Below are 22322 nucleotides of genomic sequence, written 5' to 3'. Positions count from 1 at the left end.
TTAAATATCATTAACTATCCAGTAAATAACTGTTAAGACTTTGGTATATTTCCATCCAGGCTTTTTCCTACACACATTTTTTTTTTTTAAAGATTTTATTTATTCATGAAAGACACAGAGAGAGGCAGAGACACAGGCAGGAGAAGCAGGCTCCCTGCAGGGAGCCTGATGCAGGACTCAATCCCAGGACCCCAGGACCATGCCTTGAGCCAGAGGCAGATGCTTCAACCGCTGAGCCACCGAGGCGTCCCTATTTTTTTCATTTTAAGTAGGCTCCATGCCCAGTGTGGAGCCCGCTGCGGGGCTCAGACTCATCACCCTGAAATCAAGACCGGAGCTGAGATCAAGAGTCGGATGCTCAACCGACTGAGCCACCCAGGTGCCCCCTGTATTTGCTTTTAAGTTTATTTTGTGTGTGTAGCAATCACATATCTAGGTCTAACAGTGCATGAAGAAGAATTAATAAGTAAGTCAGGAAAAATTCTAGGGATGGAGAAGCCTTTCCAATTCTCAGATATATAATCACCCTAGGTACTGTTTACTGCAGGCTCACAAGTTACCAGATAAGCAAAGTGAGTGAGAATTCTGTTTAGAGAGCAAAGGCTAGGACTTCCCTAGTCATGCACGAGGAGGATTAATTGGTAAAACACTGAAGGAGAAAATACTCTGTTCTTAAGTGACAGGGCTTTGTTCCTTTTATGAGCTAGACCTAAGGCTTTCCCAGTCCCTTGTACACCCAATCAATGAGACATCTTTTTCTTGCGTGTTCCCTTTAACTCTTACTTATCCTTTAGGTCTCAGCTTGGAAATTGTGTCCTCTGAGAAGACTCCCTTCCCTCCCTGAGTCCGTGTAAGAAAGTTTCCCACCTTCTACACCCCAATTAATGGCACTTAGCATGCTGCATTGGAACCAACAGTCAACTGGTTAGTCTCTCGCATTACATTATAGATCCAGGAGAACCGAAATATTACCTGTTTTGCTTCCTTTTGTAACTTTGGCCCCTAGCACAGTGCTTAGTGTGCAGTAGATGCTCAGTAATATTTTGTTCTTTTTATGTAGGGCATCCTATGACCTTTAAACTTTGGGGCTGGTGTCTGTCAGTTTTGAGCATTAGTAATAAGAATTTTTTTTAAGATTTTATTTATTCATGACAGAGACAGACAGAGACAGAGAGAGAGAGAGGCAGAGACACAGGCAGAAGAGAAGCAGGCTCCATGCAGGGAACCCGATGTGGGACTTGATAGCGCGTCTCCAGGATGACACCCCGGGCCGAATAGGGTGCTAAATCGCTGAGCCACCAGGGCTGCCCAGTTTTGAGCATTAGTAAATGTGGACACTGGAGGGGCTGGCTTGCCAGGCGTATTCTCACATGTAGGGAAGGATGAATTAGGGCCCTGGAATTCCCCGGGCGATGGGGATGTGCTTCAGCTTCTACTGACTTGCTTTCTTACTCCATGCTCCACTCTTCAAATAGAATCTTTTAACTCCTGAGAAGTGAATCACCCCTGATAAACCTATTGCAGGTGCTGGGACTGGATAAGACCTACGGTAGGCCCTGGGATGGGGAAGAGGCTAGTCCCTTTCCTGCTCATTTTTGGACCATCCCAGAATACAACTGTGCAGAGTCCCCCATCTGTGGATGACCAGGTAACTTGTTTCCATTTCCATTTTCTGGCCTTGGGCTGCTCTGAGACTTCCTCCAAAGGTTTGTAAGTATCTTTGCTGGATAACTTGGGGTTAAACTTCCTTTTGGAGGAGATAAATCTTACCTGAGTCATTCAAAGGATTCTTATTATTCAGATTCCTTTGTAGGTGTCAGGTTAACCCGGCTGGACCTGTGGCTTCCCTTCTATCATCTCATCGGGCCTGTTGATCTCACTCGTTCATCTCATTCTGCTGAATGAAGGCATTAACTGGTCAAAGTGTGTGTATACCGTATGCAAAGTGACGTTGCTGCTTTGTCAAAAAGGAGGAGCCCTTTACCTTCTTGCCATTTGAATGAGAAGAAAAGATCTATTAAGAAGGGTTGTACTGGATAATGATTATGTGCCTCTATCTCTTTTAATTCCTGCTTTAAAAAGGAAGTGACTCATACTGTAGATAAACTGGACTTGAAAGAACGTCTGGCTTATGCAAAGCTCTTATTTACATACTAGTCTCTTTCATTCACAAGGAAATTGGACTCAAGGACTTTGGAGTTCCTCCTCCTTTCTTCCTGTTCTTTGATAGCCCAAAGGATCTCTGGGAGGATATTCTCTGCCCCTAACACATCCCCCACCTCTCCCCACCCACCACCCCCGGCCTTTCCTTTCTCTGTTGGAAAGAGGAATTGCATGAATGGACGAGTGCAGGCCAGAGAGGTGTTATGAGAAGTTCCTCCCTCTTACATTCCTAACTCCTGAAAGGCTCAGCCCTTCCACCGCTAGTATTTCATGTCTTCTTGTCTGTCTAGATGGAGTTATATTTACCCCCTACGATGTCTTTCCCAGGGTTTAACAAAGCAGTCCAGAGTGCAGGTGAGGGGCGTGTACATGAGCGTCAGCCACACCTGGCTCCTACGAATTGTGTGGTCGCAGGCGAGTCATTTAATCCCTTAGCTGATGTCTTCACCTATAAATGGGAGTCCTAATACTAGCTGGGTCACAGGACCGCTTTGATGGTGTCATGAAACTTTATGTAAAGCACGTGGTCTAGCAACTGGCCAGGGGTAAGCTCATCCAATATTTGAGATTGTCATTAATAAGAGTTTTATTTGTTACCTGACTTAGCCCCCCGCCCCCCCTCTCTCTCTCTTATTTTTAGACTTTTTTTTTTTTTTTGCCTTTTCTAAATAATTTCTCCATTTTTAGCTATTTTATTTCTCAGTGTTTGTTGTATAAATGAATTTGACGAACGAATGGTAGTGGTTTGTGTTCCCAATGATAAGAACCTACTAAAGCCTCAAAAACTGGAACTTGTTCTTGAGATTCCTGGGCAGGCAGACTGGTTTGCAGGGTGAAGGGTTGATTTTTCTCTATAACAGAGTTCAAAGGAGTTCCTAGAAGCCAGGTTTCCTTGCCCTGCCCACTGGCTTCTGAACCAGAGGTGACCTCAGGCTGGTGTGATCCAGAACAACTCCCACTTTAGGCCTGGCCCAGTCTTCCCAGCAAAACGGCATCCGGACAGGGCAGTAGGCAAACAATCCTCTCTTGTTTTCCTCTTCCTTAAAATAACCCTTCATACACTCAAAGACAGTTATTAACTCCGTCACAGTTCATTTATTAGTACAGGTATAAATGACTAATAAAGTGAACTCTTGGGCACCTGGGTGGCTCAGTCGATTAAGCGTCTGGCTTAGGTCATGATCCCAGGGCCCTGGGATTGAGCCCTGTGTGGGGTTCCCTGCCCCATGGGGGGGGGGGGTCTGTGTCTCCCTCTCCCTCTGCTGCTCCCTGCTTGTGCTTTCTTGCTTTCTCTATCAAATAAATAAATAAAATCTTAAAAAAAAAATAATAAAGTGAACTCTTGAGTTTCAATCTACTCTTTATTATTTTTTTAAATATTTCTTCCGCTCTATGAATCCTGCTTTGTTGTATATTCATTCATTTAATCTCTCGATCCCTTTCTTTCACTCCCAACTAACCAACTAACCAGTGGTAAACAGAGCCTTGAGGGCTTGACCTGAAGGGGTTAGTGACACAGTCCTTCCATTCACCCACTCAACAACCGCCTGGGAACATGTCCTCTGTGGAAACAGTGTACTAGATGTTGTGTATATATTAACTAAAAAACAGAGAGAGAGAGAGAGAGAGAGAGAGAGAGAGAGAGAGAGAGATTCCTTGTCTACAGAACTTAAACCCTAGTCTCATCTTTATGGGAGATTTTAGGGCTTCATTAGGGACCATCCAGGATCCCACACTCACAATTCCATAACTGTCTTTGTTCTATTTGACTTTCACCCCCATTCCACTTCAGCCATCCTTCCACATAGGCACTTCACGGGCATTTACAATTACACTTGATCTTGTCATCACCCAGGACTGAAATCTTCAGCTCCCTAGACTGGCTTGCTGATGACAGCCTCCCGTCCTTCCAGCTTTTTTACTCCCATTTTCCAGCCATGCATTTCGTCTAAGACTTCCAGCTCCTCTTCCTCCCGGTCAGCCTCTGCTGTATGTATGTTCGCGTCCTTGCTGTGCAGCCTAGACAGGATGATGGCTTAATGCTTTGCTTGGTCTCTAGGCAATACTGTCACATCCCTTGCACCTCCTCCTGCCGTCGTATCCTTCAAGATCCTTGTCCTGTACCGGTGTACCTTCTTCAGGTCCACTTTTTGGGCTTTTTATTTTTATTTTTTAATAGGCTCTAGTAAATAATTCAGGAAAGCTAAACAAAACACTTTTTAGTCTTTTTGTGTTCGTTCATTGATCTCTCTGTTAGCTACCTCTGGTTTTTCTGACTCTGTTTTTAGTTGTAATACTTTTTTTTTCCCATTTTCCTTTTTATTCTTGATCTTTTTCATCAAGCTTGTAAGTGCTGCTAGTCATTCAACTTTGTCACAACAATTGATGGTCTTCCACTTGAGGCAAGCTTGCAGTGCTGGTTGGTAATCTTTCTTTCATTCCTCACGATTGCTTTATTTTTTCTTCAGGCTTATTTTCTTTTCTGCGAAAAAATTTGTCATTGTGGAAAATTTCAAACCTACAGAAAAGTCGCATAGTATTATAGACCTCTATGTGTTTATTACTTAGTTCGTGACCAATCTTGTTTCACCTCTGGCTTCCATCACACCCCCAGATGATATACTCTAAAAGGTAAGGACAGTTAAAAATGAAGAGGTCCCCTCTTCTAGGAAGGCTTCTCTGACCCCCAGCCCAAGTTAGGCATCCTTCTTGCATATCTGCTTCAGAAATGTCTCTTGATAGACTTCCTGTTCCACACCATCTCGGCCGGTGCTCATGCAGGTGGCTTCCCAAGTCATAGTATGTTCCAGCTCCAAAGAATCACCCCCTCATTTTGTAGGTAAAGATTTGTCTGTTTGCACCTTGCTGTCTTTAAGAAGGGAATCCAATCTCCTTGTTTTAGCAATTCAGAAGCTGTTTGTTTTACCAAGGATCTGCCAAGGGCAAGCCTCTATGTTAGACATCCTCAGAGTATGAAGATAGAAATCTTCCCTAAGGTTGCTTAGTGAGATAGAGGAGATAAAATATCCACTCCACTAAGAAGAATACAATCATAAAGAGGCTCAGATAAAATGCTGTGAGACTTCTGAATAGGGCGTGATAAAGGGCCCTGAAGTCACCAAGGGAATGGAGGAAAACCCTACGTGGGGGTAACATTTGAGCCGAACTTTGAACACAGGCAGGGACAATTCTAGGGGGGGAAGGATATTTGATGCAGAGAGGCCATGAGAGAGAAGGCAGAGAGGAATTTGAATTTTAAACCATGGACACGATTTGCTATGCATCTATCTGAGAATTAGCAGGCTCTTTTCTTTTCTTTATTATAGAAATTGCATATGAATTGCATAGCACCAAATCATGAATCTCCTGCAATTTGAAAACTATTTGTACAGTGTCAATAGATTATCTTGTATTATCCCATTACTTTGGCTGTCTGCATTTTCCTAACGTTCAAAGAGGCAGAAATTTGGTAACATTTGTCTATTCCATTATCAAGTATTGATCTTTGCTAAGAGCTAGGTATACTAGTGTCTATAAAGATATGGAAGCTAAAATCACTGCTCCCAGGAAATCATAGTGTTGTGGGTGTGGTAAGAGTTAGAAAGGTTATCAGTTGGTTAAAATACAACATGGCAATAAATTACTCTTGCTATAGAAGCTGAGCCAGAGGGAGCCCCTAACTCCATCTGCTTGGGGGTGGGAGAAACCGTCAGAGAGGATGTGAAACCTGTCAAGCAGGTGAGGGTGGAAAAGTTCCCAGAGAGAGCTGCAGTACGTTAGGAGTGAATGAGAGGTAAGAAAACAGGACCAGGTGTGTAGCATTTTGTACTTTCAAAGATTTGCAATAGGGCTTCCGCAGGCAGTGTTTCCTCGCCTGCCCATATTGTTTTTACAAAAAAAGAGGAGAAATAGAAAGAGGAGGAGAAAGGAGAGGACCTGGTTCTGCAGATCGGACTCTGCAATTCATGTGCTGTGTAATTGAGGAAAATTATGTAATATCTGTGGGCATCTGTCAGTTTGGGCACAAGCCAGATGATTTTTTTTTTTTTTTTTTTTTGAGAGAGAGAGGAAGAGAGAAAGAGTGTGAGCGGGGTAGGAGGGAGAGGGAGAGAGAACCTTAAGCAGGGTGCATGCTCAGCATGGAGCCACAAGAGGGGCTCGATCCCATGACCCTGACATCATGACTTGAGCCAAAATCAAGAGTCAGCCACTTAACCTACTGAGTCACCCGGGCCCCCTAGGCTGGATGATTTTTAAAGCCTTTTCCAGCTTAAGTGACCTAGGGCTCTATTTTCCATAACTTTCCCTTTGATGATGAAGCTGAGCATCTGAGCATTGATGAACACTGGATCGAGGTATTTGTCTCAGTATATGCTGAGAAATAATGAAGCCCATTTTCAGACATTTTTTTCCCTCCATGACTGAGCACTGTTAGGGTCACGTCCACCAGAGCAGCTGTTCATCAGCTATATTCCTTAGAGGGAGGGCGGGAGGCATTATTATTATTATTACTTCTTTTTTTTTTTTTTTTTTTTTTAACTTTCTGACACCTTTCCTTGCCTCAATATCACTACTGCTCATGAGCGACATAATATGGTGATAAGAACTGAAATTACTCATGGACATTATCATGGGGCTATTTTGAAAGCATTATCTCATGTTCGTTTCCTAGAATATCATCAAGTCTCTCCAATATCAGTTCCTTAAAAGAGCATGTTGTTTTTGTTCCAGCTCAAGCCAAACTATTTTTGTGAATTTTGTCTTTAGCACTACCGACTTCCTTCTCCAACGCTGTTGCCAAAAGCATAGCTTTCAGCAAACCAGAATCTGATAGTTTGCTGCACTTGACGTTAGCTGTTTTCAGTAACTGTTCATCTTTACTCTTCATGTAGATTATCTGCATCTGTAGGTTACTTTTGGAGCATTTAAATCCTGGAATGAATTTCTTTCATCATTTCCTGTGCCTTTGCCACGCCTGACCTGAGCCCCACGCTCCCGTCAGTCACTGTGTCATCAGGCCCAGAGAAACACATTAACCCAATGTTAGGCAAAGCAGCATTTCACAGCCAAATCCAGCACAAATTAGTATTTTATGTATTCCCAAAGGTAGGAAAAGGGCTTTCACGTTATCTGAGAGTTTAGTTTGACTCCATTAAAGTGATAAGAGTTAAGGGGGGAAGAGAGTCAGCAGTGTTTTGTGACAACGAAAGGCAGAGGCCTACACAGTAAGAAAAGGTGGAGCTTCTGGGAGGCCCAGGGGCTTGATGGCTTAGATTTCGTCCTTGGGACTTGTCTGAGCAATGGTCTTGCCTCCACTATGTAAGTCATAGACATTAGAAGAGCCTGTACTTTCAGCCAGATGCAACGGAAAAGAGTCTTATGAGTAAACACACGGTAGGACGGTGCTAGAACATTATTAGCCGATGAGCAGAATTTTTTGCAAGGCAACTTGAGGCTGAGGCTCGTTTGCTGATGAATTTACTCAAATGATCATTTTTATAAGGCTGCTGCACAGAGAATTTAGCCATAAACAATTCTGCCCACTATTGACCTTTTCAACTCTAGCTCTCCTTCCTACTAATACCTGATGCAATCAAGACTTTTCTTGTCAGTTAATACAGCACATTTTTTTCTCTTTTTAAGGTATTTTTGCATATCAAGCAGTACTTTTAAGGCTTATACCAGGATAGTGTCTTGGATGATACATTTCACTGTTACTTTTCAGATCATCTCTCTGGATAGTGTAGTCTAATCAAGGTAGAAATAAGTGCAGAGGGGTGGAAATAAATGCAGAGATTTTTATTGAACACTGGCTTATTTTTAGGTAGGTTTTTTTTTTGTTTTTTTTTTTTTAGAGAAAGAGGGAGAGGGAGAAGGAGGTGGGAGAGACAGAGGGAGAGGGAGAGAGAATCTTAAGCAGACTCCATGCCCAATGAGGAACCCGGGGAGGGGGGGGTCCATCTCACAACCCTGAGATCATGACCTGTGCCAAAGACACAGGCTCAATTTGTTGGTCACTTAACCAATCGAGCCACCCAGGTGCCCAAGTAGTTTTAACTAGTTAATATTCTGTGTCTGCCTATTTAGGAGGGAAAAGTATTCTGAATTCCTCTGTTGTGTAGGTTGTTTTACTTGGCAGTTTCTGGGTCTGGAGGGTAGAAAATGATAAAATAGGTAAATAATAATGAACATGGTTATGGAAAAATGGAAATTAATGGTGCTAGGAAAGTGTTAAATTCCTGTCAATATGCGTGAGTTTAGTTTCACAGGAGTTCAACAGTGAGTCTTCTGGCCTTTGGGCAGCCCCTCAGAAAACCTGCTATTATGTGAAGGATCAAGGAGGAAAGTCCACTATTATAGAAGCCAAGAATGCTAGTTTAGGAAAAGAGAACTTTGAAACGGAGTGAGAATGTGTGAGAAGAGTTACTTTAGGTAGGAGGTTGGCGGACAATGAACTAGAAAGTGTGGCCACTATGGAATTAAGGTCCAGGATAAGCAAACAACAAAGGAGTGTTCTACGGCTAGGGGTCAGGCTGTTTTCATAGTGAGTGAAGCCACCGTATTTACTGTGCATGCATTTCATGGAGTGTAGTGTGTGTGTGTGTGTGTGTGTGTGTGTGTGTGTGCGCGCGCGCGCGTGCACGCGCACGCATGTTTAGGGGGCTGGAAGTTGAGGCAGACTGGAAAGGAGGTAGTCTCCATCTAATCAATAAGGTCTGCTATGACCTTTGCTCCAGCTGATTGTTGCCATGTGGACCTAATGTTGCCAAGTCTTCTCAGTTTTCAAAAGACATGGGAAATCTGACATCTTAGAGGAAATATGTCAGATTTTAAATGTAGCACCACATTAAAAGATTGTGTGAGCCCAACTGAGTGTCTCTATAGGCTGATAGAGCCAGCTGGTGACCTGTATTCTAGGCTGATTTCAGAATGACATAGCTACATGCTGAGATTTGTCCTACTTATTTGTTGGGTAACCTCAATGTCTCGCTCTGAGTAATGGCTGTAAGAAGACTCAGCCCATAGGGTTGTTTTGAGAATGTAATAAGATAATTTATATAAAAACTCCTGAAAAAAGGTTTGTTCCTTCTGTGTTGGAGAAGGATCTAGCTTTCCTCTCATAAAAATGCAGGGAGAGTCTATCTGTGTCTTCCTCACTTGACATTTCTTGCTAATTTCCCTCAAATTATCCCTCCTACCAGCTCCCTACTAAGACACATCTTAGGGGGTTACTCCTTAGTGTCCAGAGGTGTCAAGAGGCTCTTAGGGCTGGATGGAGAAGCAGCTTCATCCTGCCAGCCAGCTCCAGGTGTTTGGCTGCCCAGCCCCTCACACTGAGAAGAGTTGGAAGGCTTACCAGGCTCAGCATGGGATGGTGTCCCCGTCCATTAGCCGTGTCTTCCACAAGTCCACGAGGAAAGAGTAGAAATACATGCTAATCCTGTGCCTAGGAAATACACTCATTTAAATTGATTTGAGAGTGAGGAAAGGGAAATACATTTGCCCATATTTAACCCTGGATTTGTTTCAGGTCACAAACTAAGGGCCAGAGACCATGTTTTTTTGTTTTTTTGTTTTTTAAGATTTTATTTATTTATTCATGACAGACACACAGAGAGAGAGAGAGAGAGAGAGGCAGAGACACAGGCAGAGGGAGAAGCAGGCTCCATGCAGGGAGCCCGACATGAGACTCAATCCCGGGACCCCAGAATCACGCCCTGGGCCGAAGGCGGCGCTAAACCGCTGAGCCACCCGGGCTGCCCCAGAGACCATGTTTTTAATGGGCTGTACTTCATAGTTCCATGTCGTTTTCAATGAAATTATAAATTATCGAATACTGTCTTTTCTTCCCCTTCCCTCCCTTTGCTGCCATTGCTATTACCCTCTCCTAACCTCTGTGTATAGGAGAGTCGGCTCGTCAAATCCAGAAAGCTCTGAATGTAAATAAAAGCTAGATTTCATTTGTGAAGGTTATGGAAATATTGAAAGATCTGGAAACTTTGGGTCTCAAGTTCCTCAGGGTCTTTCTGGTGACATTGCCCCAGAAAAAAACAGTCTTGCTCTGCCCAGACTACATTTAGTTTTCTGAAGTAACTTAAAAAAAACCCTTCCCTCATGGAGACTTGGGCGGGCACTTGAAACACCTTTAGTGACCAGGTGGGGTGTAAAGGCGACCAGCTATGGGGAGGCAGCAGCCAGACGGGATAATAAATGGCACCTGCTGCTGGACTGGACATTGGGGTGAGCTGGAGGGCACAGGCTCGTTTATCTTCAGCTTCTATTGATTGTTGCAATGCCCTTGGCCCCCAGAGCTTCAAGAGCAGGTGTGTGGGTGCACTCGTGGATATTAAAGTCTGGTGGGGGCAGATGTAACATGTCTGTGGACTGGGTTGAGCCTCAAGACCTTACTTGATTCCTGAGAGGGAGTTAGGGAGTGACCCATGATGTGATGAACTGGTGGTCTGAGATCTCTACTTAGGGAACTGGAGATGTATACGAGTGTGTGGGGAGGGGTGGGAGTGGTGGACAGCGCAGGGAAGGGAAGGTTTAGGGAAAGTCCCTGCTGTGTCTCGAGCCTGACTTCACTGCATGAAAGCTCCTAGAAGGGAAAATATGCAGGGACCAGAGCAGCAGCGAGCTTGATGCTGTGCACAGGATGCACAAGTGTGGGGGCGCATACGGAAGAAGTGGACGGGAAAAGAAAAGCATGGAGCAAAGGAAAAGAGCTCCCGGAATCTTGCAATTGGCCTACTGGAGCCCTTTTAGGAAGATATTGAAGAATGCAGTCGCCGAATGCCCTTTCCGATACCCAGGGACACAACTAATGGCAAACCAGGAAACAGGACAGGATTGAAAAAGTGATTACCTCCAAAATGGACCAGTGATTGTTTGCTCCTAAGAAGGGATCAATGCTCAAAACCAGAACTCTAGGCAGCATATGCTTATAACTTAGTTGCTTAGGATGGTATACTTATATAAAAAATACTTAGTATTTCTTGACTATAAGTAATTTTCTAGAATATTCCTTACTATGAAAAGCCCTGACAGTTGTATCAGTTCTTGATTATAGCAACCACCCCTAACACCCCCAGATCCTGGGTTTGTGAGGCTGAAAGGAGCCACAGAGATCATACATTACTTTCTTTTTACAGATGAGGATCCCTTACTGAGAGGAGTGAAGACTTAGCCAGGGTCACAAAGCTTGAATCCATCTGGGACTAGAACCTTCTCTCCTCTCTTGAACTCAGATCTGATGTCTGTGTTCAGATCCAGTCAGCAGTTGCTATCCCCGGGGGTGTCCCTGTTCCTGTCCCCCTAGCAGCCCACCCAGTGGAGAGGAGGAAAGGAAGGCAGAGCAGAGAAGGGATGGTTGGAATTACAACCTAGTGTTTGAAAGAAGCCTGGGCAAATTTGTCGTGCCTTCCCTTTCCTCTTTTTAAATTTAGTGGTGCCCATAAATAGGACCCTTTGCTGAATAAAGCAAAGTGCTTACATGTAGGCGGGATCTAATTTAAAAAAATCTTTTTTATTCATCATATAAATTCATGTTAAGTTTCTTGACTCCTAGAATAGGGGCTAATTTTCCCTACATTTAAAGACCTAAAAGACCTAAATGTTATATTGGAACATGATGATTGATTATGGGTGTGTGTGTGTGTGTGTGTGTGTGTGGTTTAACACCTAGACTTGGTTTTAATTGAAGTATTTTGGCTAAGACAGGTAGCAAGAAAATTGGAGAGATATGCTAACTTACTTTAGTTCCGTACATTTGTGTGGTGGATAGAGATCCTCTAGCCCAGAGATCCTTAACCTGTCAGACCGCCTTAGCACACTCTGCTTGACTTCTAGGCTTCACCAGGGCAGGGATTCTCAAGAGAAGATGTGCACATCCCAGAGGTGTATCGGAAGCGGAGTCACGGTGGCAGGCAGGGCGATGCAATTCCACGTAGTTTGGAAAAATTCCCCTCAGAGAGCTGATGACATTCCTTAGTGGGAGGCGCGTTACCTCCCGGGTCTGGAGTCTGTACACTATTTGTTCCCATCTTGGGGGCATGGCCTAGATTAGGATCATAAAGGGTCTACGAGGATCCTTAGAAAATATTCCCCAACTTCGTAGGCGAAGGAAGAGCTAATGGAGGCTCCGTGAGCTAGAATAATATTGTGCGTGGTGGAGAGAGGGGGGCAAGGAGTCAGTGGGAAGAATGTCCCCAGGTAGCGGTCCTCGCTGCTGACAGTTGCTCCGGGGCCGGAGGGAGTGTCCTTCCCTTGATTGGGAGCCTCCCTGGTTTACCAGCCCCTCACCAGACTTTCCGGAGCAGGAGGGGCCTTCTTTCCATCCTCTCTGGTTTTTTAAGGGTTGAGGGTTTGGGTCAGAAAGAAAGAAGAGGATTAGTCAAGGGTCCTAAAGATTAAAAGGTGGTTTTATATTTTGATTATCAACATTGTATGTGAATTTCATGTGTTGAAAAAAATAAGTACAAAGACGTGTCAGTGGAGGTTCATTGACTGACAAACGTGCTGTGCGGGCCTGGGGGCAGCAGGCATGTGGGCAGGAAATCTCTACACTTATCCTCGATGTTGTGGGAACCTGAAAATGCTCTCAAGAGTAAAGTCTATTTTATATATATATATATATATATATATATATATATATATATGTCTTCTAGTCCCCTTACAGCACTTAGCATCTCACACTTCACAGATGTTGATGTGAAAACCCGGGACCCCTGTGCTGGAAGGAGCGAGCGGACACATTCCTCTTCTCTTTCTTCTCTATCTTTCCTCCTCTTCCGACCATTTCCCACCTCTTTTGGGAGCTGCGTGGGTTTGAAATCGGTTGCTCGCTCTCCCTCCAAGGCTCACTGGTCCTCAGGACAGTGCTTGGCTGTAGCAGGTGCTCAACACGTTTCATTGGCTGGAGGGAAGGAGCGAGCCGGCTTGGGGCCCCCGCACGCAATGAGCCGCCCTTCCAGTGCGAGGGGCGCTTGTTCTGGTGGGGGGACCTCGGGCAGTTTGGAGACTTTTTAGGCCATACATATTTGTCGGGGATTAAACCGACTCCTATCTGTGGAATAGAGTGCTATAGATGGGAATCAGCTTTAGAGACCATCTAATCAAGTCCTGGAACTTGTAAAAATAAGATCTCCTGTGTGCGGGCTCCCGGGAGCAGAGGTTTGCTTACGTGTTCAAGGTCACAAAGCTGGGAAGGAGCAAAGCTAGTGTTTGGAAGCCCAGTTCTGCTGACTCCGAGTAGCACCTTTGTGACCGGCAATTGTCAGAGAAAACCTAACCCGGGAAGGTACTCTAGGGGGTGACAAGTGCCACGCAGGTGGCGCCCTTCCATAGCCATGTGGATGTCCCTTACATATTTTCCTTATTATCAAGCTAATTTCCACTACGGAGAGTGTTTTTTTTATTTCTTAGGGAGGGCTGTGTGGTTTCATTTCCATCCCAAGCTGAAGTTTTAAATAAGCTTCACACACACACACACACACACACACACACACACACACAGCTTGCTGACATCAGGGAATTCTGAATGTGATCTTATGTAAATTTGGATTCCTGCTGAGAGAAGAAAATTCAATGAAGTGGGCCCTGCTGATAACCTATAAAACATTAAGTTATGGCTGTACGATCAAAACGGGGTGGGGGGTTGGAGTACAACGCTTTATCTAAGACTCCTCTCCAGCTAAGCACTTCCCTCCTGATTGGCTTGAAGACGTCGCCTGCCTGGCGGGGAGAGTCCACTAACACGTAAGCGGGCAATAGGAACAGAGCAAGAAGCAATCAGTTGAAGTGGGATCTTTGAGAGCATCAAGATGTCATTAAGAGAAAGTTTGAAGGCCTTCGGAATTAGATGGAGAGAGGTTGAGTTCACTTTATGCTTAATTCTCTAGAAAATATTTGCAGTCCTTGCTTGCCCATCCTGGCTAAATTCCTGCTCTCCTGGCTGCCTCCTGGCCCTCCTACCCCCACGGCAGACACCATAGAGTCATTTTGGAAAAGCAATGATTGGCTCTGATGTTAGCCGTGGGTGCTTCAGACGTTTGGATCGATTGAAAGAAGAAGTAGAAACTAAGCCAATGGAGTGGGTGACCCATGAAAATGATTTAAGAAGTAGGAAATCCATAGAACCTCTTCTGAGACAAATCGGTAACGGTGGAGCGGCCCAGATACCTTTCCTGATTTCTCCTTATTGCTTGTAGAAAGGCACTGAGGATGAATTTTACTATAAATTGCATTAGTTTCTCATACTTCACATCACACCCTGATACCTGTGTGATTGTTGTTGTTGTCGTCAGGTTTTTTCCCTGCTTTGGTGTTTTTATAAAGACCTAGCCAAGACTCCAGATACTTGTGGTCCCATGTGGCCTTGAAAGAGTCACTGTAGAGATACAAGGAAACATTTTCTGGGTTTAATTGAATTGAGATCTGATTAGATCCTAGCTCTAGTATTTTTTTCTCCCTCCCTCCCTTCTTCCTACCTACTTTCCTTCCTTCCTCCCCTACCTCTCCTTTCTTCTCCCTTTTTCACTTTTACTGTCCCCTCTCTCCCTTCCCTCTCTCCTATGAAGAGAGGAAATGGAAGGAGAAAGATTAAGGCTGGAAAATGTGCCTTATAAACTCTTTATCCCTGCCAGGATATAAATATTTAACAATTAATAATAAAAGTTAGACTCTTGGATATAAACAATTTCCGTTCTCTGCTTTTTGTCAAGCGAGTAACTAGGGTTTGGCCAGAGAAATCTCACGAGGCTTTCGGTTCCTTCATTCTAGGGGTCCCTCTTCCCTCCCTGTGTATAGGGAAGGGGAGGAGGCTCGGGTCTTTCTGCAGCACACACCCAGAGCACGTATTTGCACTCCTGAGCGCGCCTCTCCTGGAGGCGAGAGCAGAGAGGCACCTCCATCTGGGCCGTTCCTTCTGCCTCTTGCTGTGTGTGTGGGGACGATGGGGGGTGGGGGGCTGTCCATCAAAGAGCATACGAGCAGCAAAGAGTCCCGCTACTCCTGCTCTGGCTTCCTCTCCAAGGGCCTCCCGTGGCACCTTGTCTGTGGAAGGAACTCAGAGCCTGTTGATAGGCTGTGGCTTTATAATGCAGCTGCAGAGCCATTTCCTCAAGCTCTGAAAGTTTTCGTCTGATACTTTCTGGTTTGTACCGTCTAAAAAACATTCTCCCTGTGCATTACCCTTTCTCTCACCTGAACACACCCTGGGTGATCCATTTCTGACACTATATGGATGTTTATTGCTTTTAGTGAGAAAGCATTAGGTTTTGCAGAAGGAGAGGAGGGTTAGTATTGTTTTCAGGATCTTACTTAAAGCAGCATTTGAAAAAATGCTCCTCCACTCATTACTGGTTCATCAACTTGACAGAGTGGGCTTCAACTGCAGCAGCATTTTTTTAAAAGGGAGAAATTGAGTGGAAAAATAGCAAAGGCGGGCACTGTTTCATGGCACTTCTGTTTCCGTCACACATCCCTGTGGGAGTGCGCATGGGGGGGCGTGGAGTGAAGTGCTTTCTCACAGGAGGTCCTGGAGTTGGAAGCTATTGCTTGAAGGCATGCACACTTTCTGGGTTTGATTTAAAGGAGCAAACGTAGTCTTTGTAAGATCTTGAATCACTCAGTTAATCACTGAGGTTACATTCCCAGAGCAACTTCTATATCTGTCTGGAAGTAAAAACTTAGTAGATAATAGGACTAAAATACATAGTTTGAATATCTATTTGTACCAACTGTATTAACTCCGAGCTAGTGGTTTATACGGTCAGCTCTCTACTGCTCCAGACTAACAGCTAACTGTAAACAGGTCATCTGCTGCTTTAAAAAATCCTTTGGTATTGAGTTGGGAACATAGTAAGATGGTGGTGGAGGGGCGCCCAGGTGGCTCAGCCGGTTAGGCGGCTGCCTTTGGCTCAGGTCATGACCCCAGGGTCCTGGGATGGAGCCCCACATCGGGCTCCCCGCTCAGTGGGGAGCCTGCTTCTCCATCTCCCCCAGCTCGAGCTCGCTCGCTCTCTAATAAATAAATAAAATATTAAAAAAAATTAAAATGGTGGTCCATGGAGATGGAAAGGGCTTTTCCTCACCTAAAAGAGCCTTGGAAAAAATGAGGTTTTATGTGGATCAGGGTCTTCAGTTGTGTTGGGTACGTGTGGTCAAAGGCAGGACAGAACTTAAAAGTGTGAGTCAACCTCCTAATGACGTCCCATGATCCTTCTGCAGTCACTTGCTGTCTTGTTTGCAGGACACAGGGTGGGTGCCTCTGGGATGTGCTCCTCCGGTCGTCTGGTCATCCGTATGGGGCCTCTCCAGGTACTATCCTAGGCAGTGCATGTGGGGCTGGTGTTCACAGCTGAAAAGGAGGGCAGTAGAGGCATCTCAAATTGCTGCCGAGGACACACGAGTGGCACTGGCCGGGTTGGAAAGGCTGTGAGTGCCACACACGGCCGTCCCTTTTCTAGTGTGTGCTGCCCAGGCTCGGGCTGCTCTTTCGTCTGACAAGGACGGAGGGTTTTTCCCCTTTGGGCAATCTGCCCCATATTGTCCAGAGGAAGGCACAAAGGAGCCAATTGATTGATAGACTCCTTTTAGGGAAAACAAAGCAAAGCAAAACAAAGCAAAACCCCAATGAGACTAAGGCTATTTTCCCATCTGACCCCGGGTTTTGCCCTTCCTGAAAATAGTGCCTCTTGTGTGGATTCACAGCTCTGGAAGTTCCCTGTCATCAGAGGGCCTGTCTTCAGTCAGGTCAGTGAGTAAAGCTCGTTGAAGCTGTTTTCATCTTTATTCTATTCCAGAACTAGCCCACTCCTTCCACTTGGACGGTATCATGGCTCACCAGACTCTGGAGCTGGCTGGTGGCTTAAGGAAATATATTGATGTCCCACTTGGAAACCGACCTTTAAATTTTGTCCTCATTCTTGATCTTCCTCTCCCCCTTCCTACTCCTCCCCGCCCCAACCTGTTCTTTGAGGAGGCAGGACAAAGAAATGCAAGAGGAAGGCCAGGACTTGCTAGGAACCACCCCCACCTCCAAGGAACAATAGGGTGTCCCTGTGGACCCAGTCTGGACCTCTTGAATATGCTGTCTGCCAGTCTAACTCCTTTTTTATGTTCATATATAAAAAGAAAAATAAACTGACATATCATCGTGGGAGCAATACACCTCAAGTGTGCACATCAGAGACATGGCTTTAGCAGGAAAATGCCTCCTGTCTTCTCTCCCCAGGATCTCAGCCTTTATTCCAAGACCTTTGAACTCGCATTGTTGCTGACCGGTTAGTGAGAAAGTGAGAAAAGAAGAGGCACATGAAAAGCTGTGAATGGGCCCAGAGTGCTTTTCATTCAGCAGAAGAAATTGGACAATCGTGAGGGAGAGGGGGACAGGTCAGCTGTGTCTTGATTGTTAAGCTCCTGGAATATCTAGGCATCTTGTTTTCTTATCAACCTGTTATTTGGTCATTAACCCTGTGGCCCAGGAATTGAGCGCTGGAGGGACGAAGGGATAAAATTAAAACCAGTGAGGGAAAAGGAAGTCAAAAGGCACAAACTTCCAGTTGGAAGATAAATAAGTTCCTAGATGTGATATACAGCATGATAACTATAAAAAAATAAAATAAAGTTTAAAAAAGCCCTCCACAAGTGAGCATTTCTGTTAAAGAGGAGATGAATCTGATTCTACTTAATAAAAGAGACTTTAACTCCATCTTTGTCACATGGTAAAGGGAGGGTGTCCCCTTAGTCTCTTTATTTTCCAGCCACTGCCTTTCAGTAATCTGATTTCTCAGGGTATTTGGCTAGTCAAGCATATCCTGACCCTAGTTACTGAAGTGAATTGAGAGTTAGCTGTATACGTCCGCTCATTATTTTGCTTACTTTCTAGTCAAAAAGCAAAACCACTGCTCACACTCCAAAGCTGGGTCAGGACAGAGCATCCTACAGTGTGATTCAAGGTGGGGTAGGCTCCCTCACCACTAACTTTCCCACCGCCCAGTTGCACCACTTGAAACCGTACCAGTAGAGAGTTATTCCTCTGGACTAAAACACAGTTTTATTTTTCCCAGGGAGAAGTAATATTGTCAATTTTTTTTAATTATCACTTTTTTGTATTTTTGAAATTGGTCTGCATTACAATCGATGAATGTATTGTGGTGTCCCCTCCCCAAATTTTATTGAATTTATAATGCATTTTCAGTAGATGGTAGCTTAGAATATTATAAATATTATATATTGAGCCATTATTGTTAATCATATCTAAGGATGAACTATTTTAGAATTTTTATTTCTGGAAAGCTACCTGAGAAGAGACCTTCGTGGAATTAGGAATGCTATTGTATTTTTTAAGTTCATATTTATAGATCTACTTACAATGTGTCAGGCTCTGCTTTTGTTACCGTGATCTCCCTTGATCTTTAAAGTAATCCTACAAGGCAAGTGTTTTCTTTTATTATTATTAGTATGATTATTTTTATAGAACCCTGACTCAAAAAATCTGAACGTCTTTCATTTACTTACATAACAACCGCTTATGGATATTTGTTATCTACTAGGGACCAGGCATTCTTTTTTAAATATCAAGGACTCAGAGATAAATAAGGCAGTTACAGTCTCTGTTCTCAGGAAGCCAACAGTAATAAACAAGCAAAGATGAATGAGATAACTTAAAATATCAAATGCTCTCAGGGAAGTAAAACACAGTGCATCTGGGACTGGCTGATCGTTGTGGGGCTTACAAGGCGATAGGTGGAGGGAAGAGCAGGTGCAAAGCACTGAGGCTTTGCTTAAAGCTTCGTGACTTTTCAAGGTCACCCAACTGGTGAGTGGCTCTGGGCTTGAACCGTTTCAGGCATAGTGAGCGGCAGTGGCATGCGTGGCAAGTTGTGCTTATTCAAGGTGAAGCCACGGGAGTTATCAGAGCATGTTATTTGCAGATATTTGCCGAGCTGGAAGGGGGCCAGGACACCTGGGCTGCGAGGTCCACCCCCTACCCTTGGAACCCTAGGGACCGCAGAGGAAGTATTTGTTTTAATCATTTCTGGAAATGGGATTGTTCTTTGATGTTTTCTCATTCTGTTTGCCTGATGACCACACCGGAATCCGACTTTTTTTAAAGGCCTCTCTTGCCTAATGATGCTTTGGAAAACTCGATGCTTTGGAAAAAATCTGCCAAATAATAGAAATATTTCTTTTTCAGCTTAACTGCTGACCCAGACTCGTCAGAGAAATGGCCTTTCAAAGGATAAATCTATGAAATTCCATTTCTGGGGGCAAGTGGCTTGATTTGCATTGAGCATTGTTGTAAATGTCAACTGTCGGGCTCCCCCCGGCCGCCTGAATGGCCCCCAGTGTTTCTCCTCCCAAGAAAATGGCAGTGACTTGTTCAGTGCGTGGTGGGGGCTGTGAGGCCGCACTGTTTCTTGTTAACCTCAACCATACCCCTCTTATCTGCCCTCCTTCCTTCTTCTGTGAGTCACTGCCAAGTATTCCAAAGTCATGATGAAATGCTGACTTCTCCACTTCGCTGGGCTCTTGGTTTTCCTGGGCTGCTCTGCTGAGCTGGCATTCCCATGACTGATCCCATGGAAGTTGCTGGGAGGTCAGGAAAATGTGAGCTGGTGGGGGAACGGGAGCCGGTTGAAGGGACTGATCAAAGGGACGGCATGTGGCAGCTTCCCTCCCCGCAACTGGAAATGGATGTGAAGAGCCCAGGGCACAAATCATGCCAAATGGAAAACACCAGAATGTGCTTGCTCCCTTGTTTACCACCGAATTCCCAAGACCCAGAGAACCCAGTAGGTGTTGGGTAAATACTTAGGGAATGACCATCATGGCAAGTTACCTACCAGCTTGACCAGACTCCCCAGGGCCTCCTCCTTTCTCCCAGACACTGCCCGGCTTTTGCTAGTCTGCTCTTGGGCAAGGGGTTGAGACTACAAAGGGAGGGAAGCCTGGTCCTATTGCTGGGCTGCATTGGCTGCAGCTACCATGACTCTTTTTCCAGCTGCAGAGCAATTTGTGTGTGATAAATGGTACAGAAGCAAGTCCCTGGCAGCCAACTGGCCCCTCACCAGTTCTTTGCAAATACCAGGCAGAGGCGGCTCTGGTCCTGTGCCAGCCTGGGGACAGCAAGAGCAAACCTCGCAGGTTCTTACTCCTCACAGGGGGCTCATCACACCTCGACGGCTGTTGTCTCAGCTCGAGACCCTGGTTGACAAATTCCTTGTAATTTTCCTTTGGAGAATCTATGAAGGAAATGTCATTGTCCCACTTCCCTCTGCCTGTGTGTGTCCACTTTGCTCTCTTTCCTTCTCTACTCTCGTCCCTTTGATTCAGAATGTCCTTTCCCACTGATTCCTTCTTGTTCCTGAAGGTACAAAATACACGTTTGTTTTGATAGAAACCTCAGGAGGAGAGGATGTGTTCGGTCGCGTGAGGGGTCTAGGTTAATAAGGGGAGTGTCTTAAAATCTATTTTCACCTGTCTTTCCATCACAGGGTTCACTCTTGGTGTAGCACATTCTTTGGGTTTGGACAAATGGATGATGACTCTATCCATTATTATAATAATATACAGAGCATTTCCTTTACTACCTTATTCATCCCCCTCCCTCCCTTCCTGGTGCAACCAATGATCTTTTTATTGCCTCCATAGTTTTACCTTTTCCAGAAAGTTATATAGTTGGACTCATACAGTATGCAGCCTTTGGAATTGGCTTCTTTCACGTAGTAGTATGGATTTAAGTTTCCTCCGTGTCTTTTCACGGCTTGATAGCTCGTTTCTTTACAGCACTGAATAAAATTCTATTGTCTGGATGTAGTACTGTTCATCCAATCACCTACTGAAGGACTTCTTGGTTGCTTTCAAGTTTTGGCAGTTATGAATAAAATTGCTATAAACATCCACACGCAGGTTTTTGCATGGACATAAGTTTTCAACTCCTTTGGGTAAATACTAGCAGGTGTGATTGCTGTATCCAATGGTAAGAGTGTGTTTACTTTTATAAGAAGCCACCAAACTGTCTTCCAAAGTAGTGTTACCATTTTGCATGCCCATCAGCAATGAATGAGAGTTCCTGTTGTTCCACAGACTCGCCAGTATTTGATGTTGTCAGTGTTCCAGATTTTGGCCATTCTAATAGGTGGGTACTGGTATCTCATTGTTGTTTTCATTTGCATTTCCCTGATGACAAATGATGTGGAGCATCTTTTCATATGCTTATTTGCCATCTGTTTATCTTCTTTGATGAGGTGTCTGTTAAGGTCTTTGGCCCATTTTTAAATTGGGTTTGTATTTTTATTGTTGAGTGTTTTTTTTTTTTAATTTTAATTTTTTTTTTTATTGTTGAGTTTTAAGAGTTCTTTGTATATTTTGGATAACACCTCTTTATCAGATACCTCTTTTGCAGACATTTTCTCCCTGTCTGTGGCTTGTCTTTTAATTCTCTTGATAATGTCTTTCATGGAACAGAAGTTTTCATTTTAATGAAGTCCAGCTTATCAATGATTTCTTCTACGGTTTGTGTCTTTGGGGCTGTATCTAAAAAGGCATCATCACACCCAAGGTCATCTAGGTTTGCATCTATGTTTTCTTGGGGTTTTATAGCTTTGCATTTTACATTTAGAAATAGAATGCATTTCCAGTGAATTTTTGTGAAGTGTGTAAGGTCTGTGTATTGATTGATTGATTGATTGATTGATTGCATTTTTTTCCATGCAGTTGTCCTAGCACTATTTGTTGAAGAGACTATCTTCGCTTCATTGTATTTCCTTTGCTCCTTTGCCAAAGATCAGTTGACTATATTTATGGATCAATTTGTTTTTCTGGTCAATTTTTTTTTTTCTATCTGGTGTTAATCATTCAGACTAATCTAGAAGCAAAATATTCTACAATCAACCTATTTTTTAAAAATGTGTTTATTATAGTTATTATTTTGAAAATATGTGGATAGATTTGTATGAAGGAGGAAAGGAGCCAGGAATGAGAAATTTGGGGTTGTACTCCTGTTTTGGCTTTGGCGAATTGTAGGACCTCACATAAGTTTGTGCCTTTTGCCTCTCTTTTCTTGGCTATAAAATACCTTGTATGCAGTGATGGCAAAGGTATGGATTTCATAACTGTCTTTCCTCCCCATGGGTCATTATTCAGAGTCAAAA

The 22322-nt window shown here is 44.1% G+C and overlaps 1 long non-coding RNA gene across 6 annotated transcripts in view; it reads left to right on the top strand.

Moving 5' to 3' along the window:
* Positions 1-22322, top strand: part of LOC144282202 (uncharacterized) — a 257847-nt gene that overhangs the window by 3307 nt on the left and 232218 nt on the right. The window contains exon 1 of one of the 6 annotated variants that reach the window (XR_013350541.1): positions 18829-18985. The exons of the other annotated variants lie outside the window; for them this stretch is intronic. This is a non-coding gene — a long non-coding RNA (uncharacterized LOC144282202). Of the gene's footprint in view, positions 1-18828; positions 18986-22322 lie in introns of those variants that run through there. 6 annotated transcript variants of the gene reach the window in all.

The sequence above is a fragment of the Canis aureus genome, chromosome 13 (genome assembly GCF_053574225.1).
Source record: "Canis aureus isolate CA01 chromosome 13, VMU_Caureus_v.1.0, whole genome shotgun sequence".
NCBI classification, from domain to species: domain Eukaryota; kingdom Metazoa; phylum Chordata; class Mammalia; order Carnivora; family Canidae; genus Canis; species Canis aureus.
The sequence above is the reverse complement of the archived record's forward strand: the minus strand, read 5'-3'. Positions and strand labels throughout refer to the sequence as shown.